General features: G+C 43.2%; 1 protein-coding gene across 1 annotated transcript in view; it reads left to right on the top strand.

The window, feature by feature from the left end:
* The first annotated feature begins 4,931 nt into the window (after positions 1-4,931).
* PAPSS2 (3'-phosphoadenosine 5'-phosphosulfate synthase 2) overlaps positions 4,932-12,488 on the top strand; it is a 120,203-nt gene continuing 112,646 nt past the window's right edge. The window contains exons 1-2 of the mRNA XM_032313426.1: positions 4,932-4,947; positions 5,217-5,277. The gene's annotated coding sequence lies outside the window, so the exon portion shown is untranslated. The remainder of the gene's footprint in view (positions 4,948-5,216; positions 5,278-12,488) is intronic.

The following is a 12,488-nucleotide window of genomic DNA, read 5'->3' as shown; positions in this document are numbered from 1 at the left end:
AGGGCAAGATTATAAACTTTTTGTAATCAGTTAGGGTAAGATAATAACCAGATGGCCTTAATCGTTTAGAGTAAGTACTTTAAGCTAAAAATATTTTTTTAATGTTTAATTTTTTTTTTTAATGTTTAATTTTTTAAAAACATTTTAAAAATTTGTTTTCAATTGAGATGTAACTGACATTGACATGTAGCATGTAGGTTTCAGGAGTACAACATCATGATTCCGTATTTGTATGCATTGTGAACTGATCACCACAGTTAAGTCTAGTTAACATCCATCGCTTTATATAGTTACCAAAAAAAATTATTTTTCTTGAGATGGGAACTTTAAAGGTCTACTCTCTTAGCAGTTCTCACATATGCAATGTGGTATGATGACATATTTATATTATCATAACTATGTATATTTATTAGCTAAAAACATTGTTGGCAGCTGGGGAGCAAACACAGAATGGCATTAAATACATACAATCCTCCAGAGTAAGTGGTTAAAACTATGAAATGTTGCCTGCTCTGGCAAGGAGAATTAATGTGGAGACTCTTGGATCCTCAGAGGGAATTGATGCTGTCTCTGTTGTCTCCCTACGTGTTATATAAGAGCTGGAAAGTAGCATGATCCCAAACCTTAAGTACGTATAGATGAGATTTTTGTCTCATTCAACTGTCAAGTGAATCCCTCGTGTGCCTCCTGTCTTCCTCAGAGATAATGAATACCTAGTGATGGCAGCAATTCCAGTGGGGGTTCAGACCTGCAGAGGAGCGGGGGCAGAATGGGAATACCTGAGAGCTGGACAGGAGCACTTGGATTGAGGTGGCGATCCCTCCTGCCATCTGCTCCTCACCGTCTCTATGTGGGGTTCGGGCCCAGTGCCACCAAACTGTGATTTTGCAAGAGAAGCTAGAAATCCAGACTTCCATGTGAAATTCGCAGATTTTTTTAATATGGGAAATGAATTCATAATTAAAAATGGGACAAGAATAACACTGTGTAAATCAAGCAATAACTGTTAACCAGGTGAGGTCAGACCTATAAACTGCCAGATTATGACTCTCGAGTGTTGTCTTTCCTCAGAATCCTTTTCGGTAAACTTAGTGAGAATTAATGACTCTATCATTTATAGTTTTAATTGGCCCCAGGGTATTATTGTTGAAACAGACAGCCAATACCAAGAATATCACTAACATGCATTATCAAGATCATAACTATGCATTCCGCTGTATTTGGCAATAGTCCAAGTCAGTTAAAAAACCCTAAGGCTTTTGACCAGAGGCCATTATATAGCTTTTAGAGATCAAAGATCTAATCCCGTTTGCTCTTCAAAGTCAATCGTGATGTGGACACTCACTACTTTTTATTAGTACTTCCTCTTTCCACTGGGAACGCCTCCCTGTTCTTGGGAATTAGACTCCCTCTTCCCCGTCCCAGCAGTGCGGCTCCATTGAGAGCTGCTGTGTTCTTCTCTCATCTGGATTTCCTGTTCATGCTTTACTCATCGGATCCTGAGTGCCTGACCCAAGGCAGTTGAATCAGAGCTCCCTGAGGACAAGCTTGGGCCCTCTGTGTGGGGGAGGGGCAGGATCTGAGGCAGCCCAGGCAGCAGCGGGTGGTCCCAACGGGAGGGAAGGAAGCTCTGCCCACGCAGAGGGAAGCCCAGCAAGGGAGAGGAGGACAGGGGAGTCTCGGCTGCATTTTCGATCCTGACTCTAGATGTTTCCCAGGCCCCACTGCCTCCCTTCCCTGTCTTCGTTCTCATTGTTTATGAAAACCAACAGCATTCATCATTAGGGAGCTACAGGTCAAACCACAATGAATACCACTTCCGGAACACTAATATGGCTATCATTGAAAAGACAAGACAGTGGCAATTATAGGTGAGGGCGTGCAGAGATTGAAACCCTCATTGCTGATGGGACTGTAAAATGGGGCGGCCAGTTTGGAAAAAAGTCTGGAAGTTGCTCAAAAAGTCAAGCATGGAGTTACCGCGTGACCCAGCAATTCCACTCTGAGGTGCATGCCCAAGAAAATTAGAAACACGTGTCCATCAAAACTTGTACTTGACCGTTCATTATTCATAATAGTCAAAAAATGGAAACAACCCAAGTATCTCTCAACTGGTGAATAGACAAATAAAATGTGGTCGATTCATACAATGAACTATTATTCAGACTTCAAAGAAATGAAGCACTTAAATGTGGCACAGTACATATTGACCTTGAACTCATTATGCTAAGTCAAAGGATCCAGTCGCAAAAGGTCACCTGTCATGTGACTGCCTGTGAATGAAGTGCCCAGAAGAGACAAATCTGTAGAGAAAGATCCAGAAAGATTAGTTGTTTCCCGAGTCTGGAAGGAGAGAAGAGAGGAGAGTGGGTATTAATGGATATGGAGTTTCTTCTTTTAAGATTTTATTTATTTACTTGACAGACAGAGATCACAAGTAGGTAGAGAGGCAGGCAGAGAGAGAGAGGAGGAAGCAGGCTTTCTGCGAAGCAGACAGCCCGATGCGGGGCTCGATCCCAGGACACTGGGATTCTGACCTGAGCCGAAGGCAGAGGCTTTAACCCACTGAGCCACACAGGCGCCCCGAGTTTCTTCTTTTAAATACAACTTTTATTCTGAGGCTATTTGGTGGTAATTATTCCATAACTATGAATATGCTAAAAAAAAATTAAAACAACACTGAGTTGTATACTTTCAAAGGGTGAATTTTGGGTGCCTTTTAGTCTTTTAAAAAATTAAAAATAAAAGGGTGAGAATTTTATGCTATGCAAATTATGTCTCCATAAAGTTGTTGTAAAAGGCAGTGAGGTATACTTGTTCGCAGTAAGTTTGTGTCAGATAACGTCAGTAATTTTGTGTCAGATAATGTCAGTGTTTCATTTACCTGTCCTATTTCATTAGAAGCCTTGTAACTAGCAAGACTCAGCAAATTAATATGCTAACATTCAACAGCTACAACAGTGTTTATCACAGGGAGTGGAGGATGTGGGAGACAAAAGTCCTGGGAATATAAAAAGGGCTTCAGAACAAAGCAAAGATTTAAAAGTTGGAGGGTTTGATGCAGCCCTGCCCCAGGAGTGGTCTGGTTCAGGATAGAGCGTCCTCCGCCTGCCAGGCACGTGGTTCACTGCACAAGGGCACAGAGTGAACAGCTGAGTAGGGGCTGAGCTTAGTCTGTTCTCTGTCCCCAATGCCATGCACCCCGGTGCTTCTGTCCAGAAGGACGCCTTTCTCTAACCTGCACCAAGGTGCCCTGCAGCCTGGTGACAGCCCTCAATGAAGCAAGAGACAAAAGGTGATAAACAGCAAAGCAGAGGGGAGTCACCATGTGGTAGGACAGTTAAGAAAACCTTTCTGAAAGATGTGAGGGTAGGGGTGCCTGGGTGGCTCAGTGGTTAAAGCCTCTGCCTTCAGCTCAGGTCATGATCCCTAGGGTCCTAGGATCGAGCCTCGCATCGGGCTCTCTGCTCAGCAGAGAGCCTGCTTCCTCCTCTCTCTCTCTCTGCCTGCCTTTCTGCCTACTTGTGATCTGTCTGTCAAATAAATAAAAAAAAATCTTTAAAAAAAAAAAAAAGATGTGAGGGTAGAAATGGGCCTTGAAGAAAGGGTAGACAGATGTAGACTGAGTGAGGAGGACAGTGAGGGGTTGAGAGAGGCGCTAAAGGAAAAGCTGAATGAGGAAGTGGAAATGTTGGGGGCATATTTGGGGAAACACATGTGGCCCAGTTCATTCACTGGTCACACATTTCCTGAGCCAAGCACAAGGACTAAAACATCACCAAGACATAGCCTCCGGCCCAAAGGGCCAGAAATCTGATAGGAGAAGGGAGACCAGCATCCCACCAGAGGGAGACAGGTGTGACGGTGGAATGTTCCACAGCCTCTAGGTTCTCTATAACCAGAGAAAGAGCAGTTCACATAGGGGGTGTTTTCTAGTGTTCAGATGACCAGGAGAAAATCCTGGATGCTAAAGTGCAATAGGAAAAAATGTCCCTGAAAATGTTCTCCTGTCTAAATAAAACAGATTTGTAAGTTCTGTGCTTGGAAATCTCATGGAGTTAGACCTGGAACATAGGCTCTCCGAGGCTCATTTATCTTATGGCTACTTAATTGTCCTCAAGCTGTTGTCTGGGGTCAAACTGATTATGAGCCAGTGTGTAAAGGGCGTGGCCTACGTTTTGCTTCTGCTTCAATGTTGTACCCTCAAAGTCAAATGTCAGAGAATTTCGTCTCGTTCCTGTGAAAGACAAGAGAGGACATGTGATTTCACACTCATGTGGTACAGAGCAATTAAAGCGGACTCAAGTTTGTTCTCGGAGACTCCTGAGTTATGTCGTGATGAGAAATGAATGGAACTTCTGTGTAATCTTACTCTGTGGAGGTGTGGAGAGGCGGCTGCTCAGCGGCCAACACAGTTATGAGCCTCTCTCTCCAAACATGAGGCCTCAAGCACGTCACCAGCCTGGATCTGTGCTAATGTTTTTTCTGGAAAGGTTGTTTTAGAATATTGGGCCATATTAATTTAGAGTCCTCAGGATTCAAATCACCTGAATATTTAGGGGACCCCATTCATAACCATGATCAACTAATCAGACAAATGAAGATTTCGGGTCAAATGGTTAGTCTTCTGGGCCAGTGTCATCCAACTGTTAGGCTCATCTTACATCTCGAAGCCTTTTCTACAGATGAGCAAGAGGCTTCCAATCAGCTTCCAGCTTCATGTTCTAACATGGGTGGCACTCATGGGATGGAGAAGGTCATGGGTCAGAATGCACATCTGGCATGGTCGAGTCGTTGGTAGAAGGCCGGGGGCCCTCTTGCCCCTTGCATCCTCAAGGAAATGGGAGAGGTCAAAGGACCTGACATCACAGGAAGGAAGGGAACAGCCCTCTTCTGTCCTCCGAGACTTAAACAAGGATACCAGGCTGTCTTCTCTGATAAACTTAGGTCTGTTTTAATAGAAGTAGACTATGAATCCAGTCTTTTTTATAAAAGAATATGGTTTCTGGGGTTTTTGTAAGCTAATTTTTTTGAGGTATAATACATATAAAATGTAAGATTTGCCATTGTAGCCATTTGTGACTGTGCACTACGGTGACATGAATCACATTCATGATGTGTGCACCCACCACCATTAACTGTTCCAGAATTTTTTATCGACTCCAGCAGAAGCTCGATACCACTAATTGATAATTCCTTCTCTCTTTTCCCCACAGCAACTGGTCACCCCGAACCTACCTTCTGCCTCTATGAATGTGTCTCTTCTAGATATTCCAGGTAAGTGATATCATGCAATATTTTCCGTTTTATGTCTTGTTTGTTTCACCTCGCTTTATGTTGTCAAGGTCCATTCATGTTAGAGCATATGTGAGGACTTTCTTCCTTTTTATGGCTTAATAGCATCACGTTGCATGTATATACTACATTTTGTGTTTACCCATTTATCTGTCATTGGACACTTGGGTTGCTTTGAAACCTTGACTGTTATGAATAGGACTGCTGTGAACATTGGCATATGAGTGTTTGAGGCCCTGTTTTCAATTCTTTGGGGTATATACCTAGGAGTGGATTTGATAGGTCATATGGCACATCTATGTTTAACTCTTTGAGGAACAACCTAACTCTTTTCCTCAATAGCTGCACCAATTTCACATTCCCACCAGCAATGTACAAGGGCTTCCATCTCTCCACCTCCTCGCTGACACTTGTTATTTTCCATGTTTGGATTATATTCCAGTTGTTGTGAAATGTTTTCGCATTTTGGCTTCAATGAGCATTTCACTAATTATGGATGATGGGGCATCTTTTCATATGCTTTGGACAATTTGTTTGTCTTCTTGGGAAAAATGTTTGTCCATTTTTTAATTGGATTGTTGAGTTCTAAGAGCTCTTTATATATTCTAGATATTAAATCCTTATCAGATATATGACCTACATATATTTTCTCTCATTCCATGGGTGTCTTTTCACTCTCTTGATAATGTAGTCTGTTTTTTAAGCAATATCTTCAGTTCTTTTTTTTTTTAAGATTTTATTTATTTATTTGACAGAGAGAGATCACAAGTAGGCAGAGAGGCAGGCAGAAAGAGGGTGGGAAGCAGACTCCCTGCTGAGCAGAGAGCCCGATGCAGGGCTCGATCCCAGGACCCTGAGATCATGACCCGAGCTGAAGGCAGAGGCTTAACCCACTGAGCCACCCAGGCACCCCCAGTTCTTTTTTTTTTTTTTTTTTAGATTTTCTTTTTTTAAAGTGACCTCTACACCCAACGTGGGGCTGCAGCATCTCTAATTTTTAATGGAAGGAGGAAGCCATAATAGGGAATGAAGAAAAATGCAAGGAAGAGATCATGGGAATAAAGTGGAAACAAGCAGTGGGAGGAAGAGTAAACGCACACCTCCATGGAACAACTATCACCTTCCCCAGAGCCACAGACTTCTAAGAGCATTTGAAGCCCTCTCCACTTCATCTTATCTGGTTTGCTGGAAATGAAGGATAGAAGTGTAGAGCCCATATTTCAAGAGTCATACAAACCTGTGCTAGAATCTCAGATCAGTCACCTAGTAGCTGCGGACCTGGGAGGAGGTATCTGGTCTGTGTGAACTTCAGTTTCTTCAACCATTCAGTGAGATAATATAAAGAAAGCGTTTAGGAGTGCCTGGGTGGCTCAGTGGGTTAAAGCTTCTGCCTTCTGCTTAGGTCATGATCTCAGGGTCCTGGGATTGAGCCCCACATCAGGCTCTCTGCTCAGCAGGGAGCCTGACCCCCACCCCCACCCCCGCCTGCCTCTCTGCCTACTTGTGATCTCTGTCTGTCAAATAAATAAATTTTTTAAAATCTTAAAAACAAAAAAGAAAGAAAGCATTTAGTGTACCTGGCACACAGTAGGAACTCAGTAAAGGGTAGCTGTGAATATCATTATTGTGCTACATCAACATCTAGCCCTGAGTCTTTCTGGCACCCTCTTAGCTCTCCATGTGACCTAGAAGTCTGCATCCGATCTGCTACAGGACAGCTCCCTTGAACATCTCCCTTCTCTGTTGGTCGTTGACGTCGCTCACCTTATCAGGTGGGAACTTTAGTCCTTCCTTTAAAGCACCTCCATGTATTTTCATATCTTGGTACCCTTGTATGTTCTGCTTATTACTTTCGGAGGGATGTGAGGGTTGGGGGGGGGCAGTCTGTTTGCTGTCTTTCTTTTGGTACATTTTCCCAGATTCCCTAAAGAACGGAAAAGGGTGGAGTCCTGCATACTTTGCTTTGTTACCTGTAGGATTTGGCTCCTAATTTAAATGAAGCAATTGAGCTTCAATGGGCTTGGCAGCGTTCTGTATAGAATTCAGATTATGAATGAGGAACAGATGTGCAAAAATTGACAACTAGGCAGAAAATGATTAGTACCATGAAAATGACACAAGCAAAATATTACAGGTTTATGCAAGGAAATATTTACTTACGGTCAAAGGATTCATAAAAGGCTTCATGGAAGGGGTGTCTGTCTGGCTCAGTTGGTAGAGCATGTGATTGTTAATCTTGGGGTTGTGAGTTTGAGCCCCATACCAAGTGGTGAGATTACTTAAAAATAAAATCTTAAAAAAAAAAAGTCAGGGCACCTGGGTGGCTCAGTGGGTTAAAGCCACTGCCTTCAGCTCAGGTCATGATCCCAGGGTCCTGAAATTGAGCCCTGCATCGGACTCTCTGCTCAGTGGGGAGCCTGCTTCCCCCCCCCCACCTGCCTCTCTGCCGACTTGTGATCTCTCTCTGTGTTAAATAAACAAATAAAGTCTTAAAAAAAAAAAAAAGTCTTCGTGGAAAAGGAAGAAGTTGAAAGAGTAAGTTTTTAGATTCAATGAGAGGATACAAGATTGGTGCTCCAGGTACACGGAAGAATACCAGCACGGACACAAAGGTCGAGTGTTACACATGTTTTCTTATTTAATCTACTAATCAGCCTATTAGCAGGGGCCTCTGCACTATGCCCATCCCTGGGATCCAGACACGTTTATGTTTGCCTGGCCTGTTAGGTGGCCCCTAAGAGTCACTTGTTTACTCACTCACTCTTCAGTAATAAATAGGCTTGTTGGAGTACAGCCCAATGTGCTGCTTTTCATGTCTTCCCTTTGAGTGTGCACCCGACCTCATGACTTACCTCTAAGAAGAACATGGCAGAAATAATGGGATGTCACAGCGAGATTCAGTTATAGAAACACTGCGACTTCAGTCTTGGACACTTTCCCTCTCTTAGTCTCTCTCTCGGATTTCTCACTCTGGGGAATGCCAGCTCCATGTTGCATGCAGCCCCATGGAGAGGCCCACGTGGCAATATCTGTGGCCAACAACCAACAAGACCCTGTGGCTCATCATCAAGCCTGAGTGAGGTTAGAACATACCGCAGGTGAGAAGCTCCACCAGACACCTTGAATGTAGCCTGGGCCAAAGGCATTCATGACGTACAGAAAGTTAGGAGAAAATAAAAGATTTTTTCTTAACTTTTAAGTTGCTAAGGTTTGGAGTCATGTGTTACACAGCACGTTATGCAGGCTTTGTTGAAAGTTTAAATTTAATTAGTATCTTTATCTCCAAACAAAAAAAGATAAGACACTTAGCTTCTTTTACTTTTCTCCACACTTCTCTCAACTTTCATGTTACTACTCCCTAAAATTTTGGCTCCAACTTGTTTTTAAACACATAATTTTAAAAACATATTATTTATTTTGATTCGCATCAACGATTTTTTAAAAGATTTTATTTATTTATTTGACAAAGAGCTCAAGTAGGCATAGAGGCAGAGCGGGAAAGGGAAGCAGGCGCCCCACTGAGCAGAGAGCCCGATGTGGGGCTTGATCTCAGGACCCTGAGATCATGACCTGAGCCGAAAGCAGAGGCCTAACCCACTGAGCCACCCAGGCGCCCCACGCATCAACAATTTTTAATAATTTATTTGCTCGTGGTAGCTTTCTGCAATCTTTCTTTAGATTCACTTTTTTTTCTTGCTGGAGTACACCCTAATTTAGTTCTTTCAGAGACAATCTTTTGATAGTAAACTTTTTAAGTATTTGTAGGTCTGAAAATGTTTTTATTTTGCCTTTACTCTTGGATGATAATTTGGGTAGAAAGAGAATTCTGGGTCCCAAATTACTTTTACACATTGAGTCCTGCCTTCAGTGTTGCTCATAATCTCATTCTCGTTTCTTCTAGATATTATGTCTTCTTCCCCTGGTAGTTTTTAGAGTGTTCACCTTATTTCTGATATACTGGAATTTTACATGATATGTTCATGAGTGTGTTCTTTAGAGGTTCTGCTGTACGCTTCATGGAAATATTCCAATGGAGGACTCACTTTTTCCCTTCAGTTTTGGGATGTTCTTGCTAGTATGTATGTTTTCGACACCCTCTCTTCACTATTCCTTCGACTCTGCTTCTGATACTCTTACTAAATATATATCAAAGCGTCTGGATGTGTTGCCATGTTCTTCTTAAACTTTTCCTTAAGATTTTCCCTCTCTTTATTTCCTCAGGCTGCATTCTGGTAGATATACTTTGACCTTGGGGTTCATTCATTCCCTCTGTAGCAGTGAAGACCCACCAGGAAGCTCCTTTATTGGATATTTTCTTCCCATAGCTGTGTCTTTCGTTTTAATATTTCTAGTTGATTCTAATTCTAGCACATTCTTGTTTTAAACTCTCTTTTGTTTTATGGCTTTTTATTCCCACCTAAACTTATTTCTTTGAGGAGTTTGAGAATATCGTCCTTGGGGAGCTCACCCTCCACCCAGCACTCATAGGTACTGAACAATACATGTTTACGAATGGATCAAATTGAAATAAATGTTCCAAGAGCTAGAAGCTTCTCTGGGAGGGAGAACCAAGAACACTCCTCTGTCTTTCTACTTTCCATCTTCTCAAAGGACACCACGTGAGGATGAAATGGAGATGTTTCTAAAACGCATCTTACACACTCAGAGATAGTTACAGGAAATTATATTCCTCTGGAGAGGTGCTGGGAAGTCACTTCCCTTTTTCCTCCCCTTCAAGCCTTAATATAGAAAGCCCAGAGGACATATCACTCAGGAACTGTTCGTCATGATCAAAAGTTTGTGAGGAAATATCATCGCAAAGCAGACCAAGACAACAGACCTATAAACTCACAGTGGCCAAGACTCTCGGCCTCCACAGGCTAACAATCGGAAGCTTAACTCAACAGTGGCACAAACCAGTAACAAGAAGTGAGAGCTCTGACTTTAGCATTTGAAACCTGAGATCAGTAATCGGGTTAATGTTGTAATTTGGATTTAGGGGAGATTTTAGCCTAACAATTTGTAACTTGAGCTTTGCTGGGAGGGCTGGGGATGAGTAATTCGAGTTTCTTTGGGCCACATTGAGAAGCCTTGAGAACAGCTTGATTGCTGTTCAATATGGAACAAAACAAAATATGAAACAGCTGGTTCTGAAGGTGGGGTGGACTTTTAAGCCTGTGAAATGTGGAAGTATCCTATTAGAAGCCAGTGTCACCAAATATAATGTTGCTCTGATAATTTCATATTGCTAATTATGCTTTCCATTTCTTCTTATACCCCCAAGTGATATTTGACCCCATGAGGTTTGTTTTCCTTTGGGGTGGATTTGTTCCTTCTTTCCGAGATACGATGGTTTGAAATGATCGTTGATAAATAGGGACTTTGACAGCTTGTTAATACCACGGAGCAAAGGGAAAGCCACCAGACCGTTCTGTCTGCTTCGAGTTTCATAGGTCACATACTGTTTGAGGACCCCTTCCTGCAGCACTTTCCAGAGTCATATGTTCTGCTCACCATGGATCAGCAGGTGTTAAATGACAGTCCTAGGTCGTTTGTTTACTTGTGCGTGTCCTTGGGAGGAATTGTCTAACAAGACGTCAGGGCAGGAGAAAGTAAACTTATCAAGAAGCCCAGACCTTCCTCTGTGCCATCACCAAAGTCACTTGCAAGCTCTGTTTGCTGGAAAACCTGTTTTACAAGTAGATTTTCATTGTGTTTTGGTGAAACCTTTTGTGCCAAATGAATCAGCAAAAAGGTTTTCTAGATCTGGTTAGCCCTCCACTTTAAAGCCGCTAATGCTGTTCCAAAATGACGTTTTGTTAGAGAAATGCTTGGGCAGTAAACATGATGGATACAGGTTAAATTCTGTTGTAGTTTCCATCTGTGTGAGTGAGTGAATCTAATGTGAGTACATAACGTGGTTGTCGTTGGTGTGAGTGAACCGCTGTACTGTACAAACCTTACACACCAAGTGAGAGCACAGCTTTTCAAAACTGTATTTTGAAACCTGAGCACGTCAGATATACTCGCTCCCTCAGCCTCTGCTTCTACCCTGTGAAATGAATGGCTTCATTAAAACCTAGTTCTTTCCAAATCTAACAAATCGCCTTGTCATACACGGGCTCTACATAGTTAGTCCATTTTAAAATCTTCTAAGAAGTGATCCTCCAGCTTTCTGAGTACCTTGGACATGGGGTGTTTTCACGGTTTGCCTCACCTTCCAGAAAGAAGTCCAACATTTGTTGAGAACCTACCGCGAGCCCAACACTGCACTGTCCTCAGATATGTTCTCTTATTTCAACTCTGTAACAGCCTCCATGCCGTAGCTGTCATGTCCCCATTTTACAGATGAGAACACCACGGATAGAGAAATCGAGTGAGATTCCCAAGGCCAGTAAGTGGAAGACCAGGAATTTAAGCCCAAGTTATCTGGTGTTCTTCCCACGGGGGTACCCTGTGGAAAGGAGGAACCTGGAGGGGCAGGCCCACCAGCTGGCAGTGGGGGGCAGATCGGTGCCTCCTGGCTCGGAGCTCATGGCACAAATCCCTCCCTGAGGAACAGCTCATGGGCAGGCCCGCCCGCCTGCCCAGGCGCAGGCTTTCCTCTCAGTTTTCGCTTCTTGTATAAAAGTGTTCACGTCGGGGTTTCAGGAGCCAAGGCTGGGGGCCAGCACGTCGCTCAGGCACTCTCTTTAAACCAGTAGCAACCTGGCAGCTGTATTTTCCAAGTCTGGCCAGACAGATCCTTCTGTTTGGCTTTGTTACTTGCAAGGGAGCCTCCCGCCCTTTCACAGACTCGGTGCTGGGTGGAAAGCTACATTTATAGAGTGTTCTGGATAATGAGGTCAGGCAAACACTTGGAGAGACAGCTCACAGAGTACAGGGACACCACTGTCTTTTTCCAGGGTGATCTGGAAAAAGAAACTGGTTGCTGGACCAGACAACGTCTGCGGTTCCCTCCGAATTGGTGCAGCGCGCCAGTGCCTGGCTAGAAGGGGACGCAGCTGAAGGAAGCACTGTAACAGCATTATTCTCGAAGGTGGTATTTTTAGTGCATAGTGTGTAAGGTGTGACCCTCTTCTGTGGGGCGACACAGAATGGAAACTTGCTTCATGCCAAATTGCCACCGCATTAAGAACTGAACTGAAGTATTAAGATACCCTCAGAGAACTTTCCAGCAGAGACCCTCAGAT

This window comes from Mustela erminea, chromosome 14 (assembly GCF_009829155.1).
Source record: "Mustela erminea isolate mMusErm1 chromosome 14, mMusErm1.Pri, whole genome shotgun sequence".
Classification (NCBI taxonomy): Eukaryota; Metazoa; Chordata; class Mammalia; order Carnivora; family Mustelidae; genus Mustela; species Mustela erminea.
Note: the sequence above shows the minus strand (reverse complement) of the source record. Positions and strands in the feature narration are given on the sequence as shown.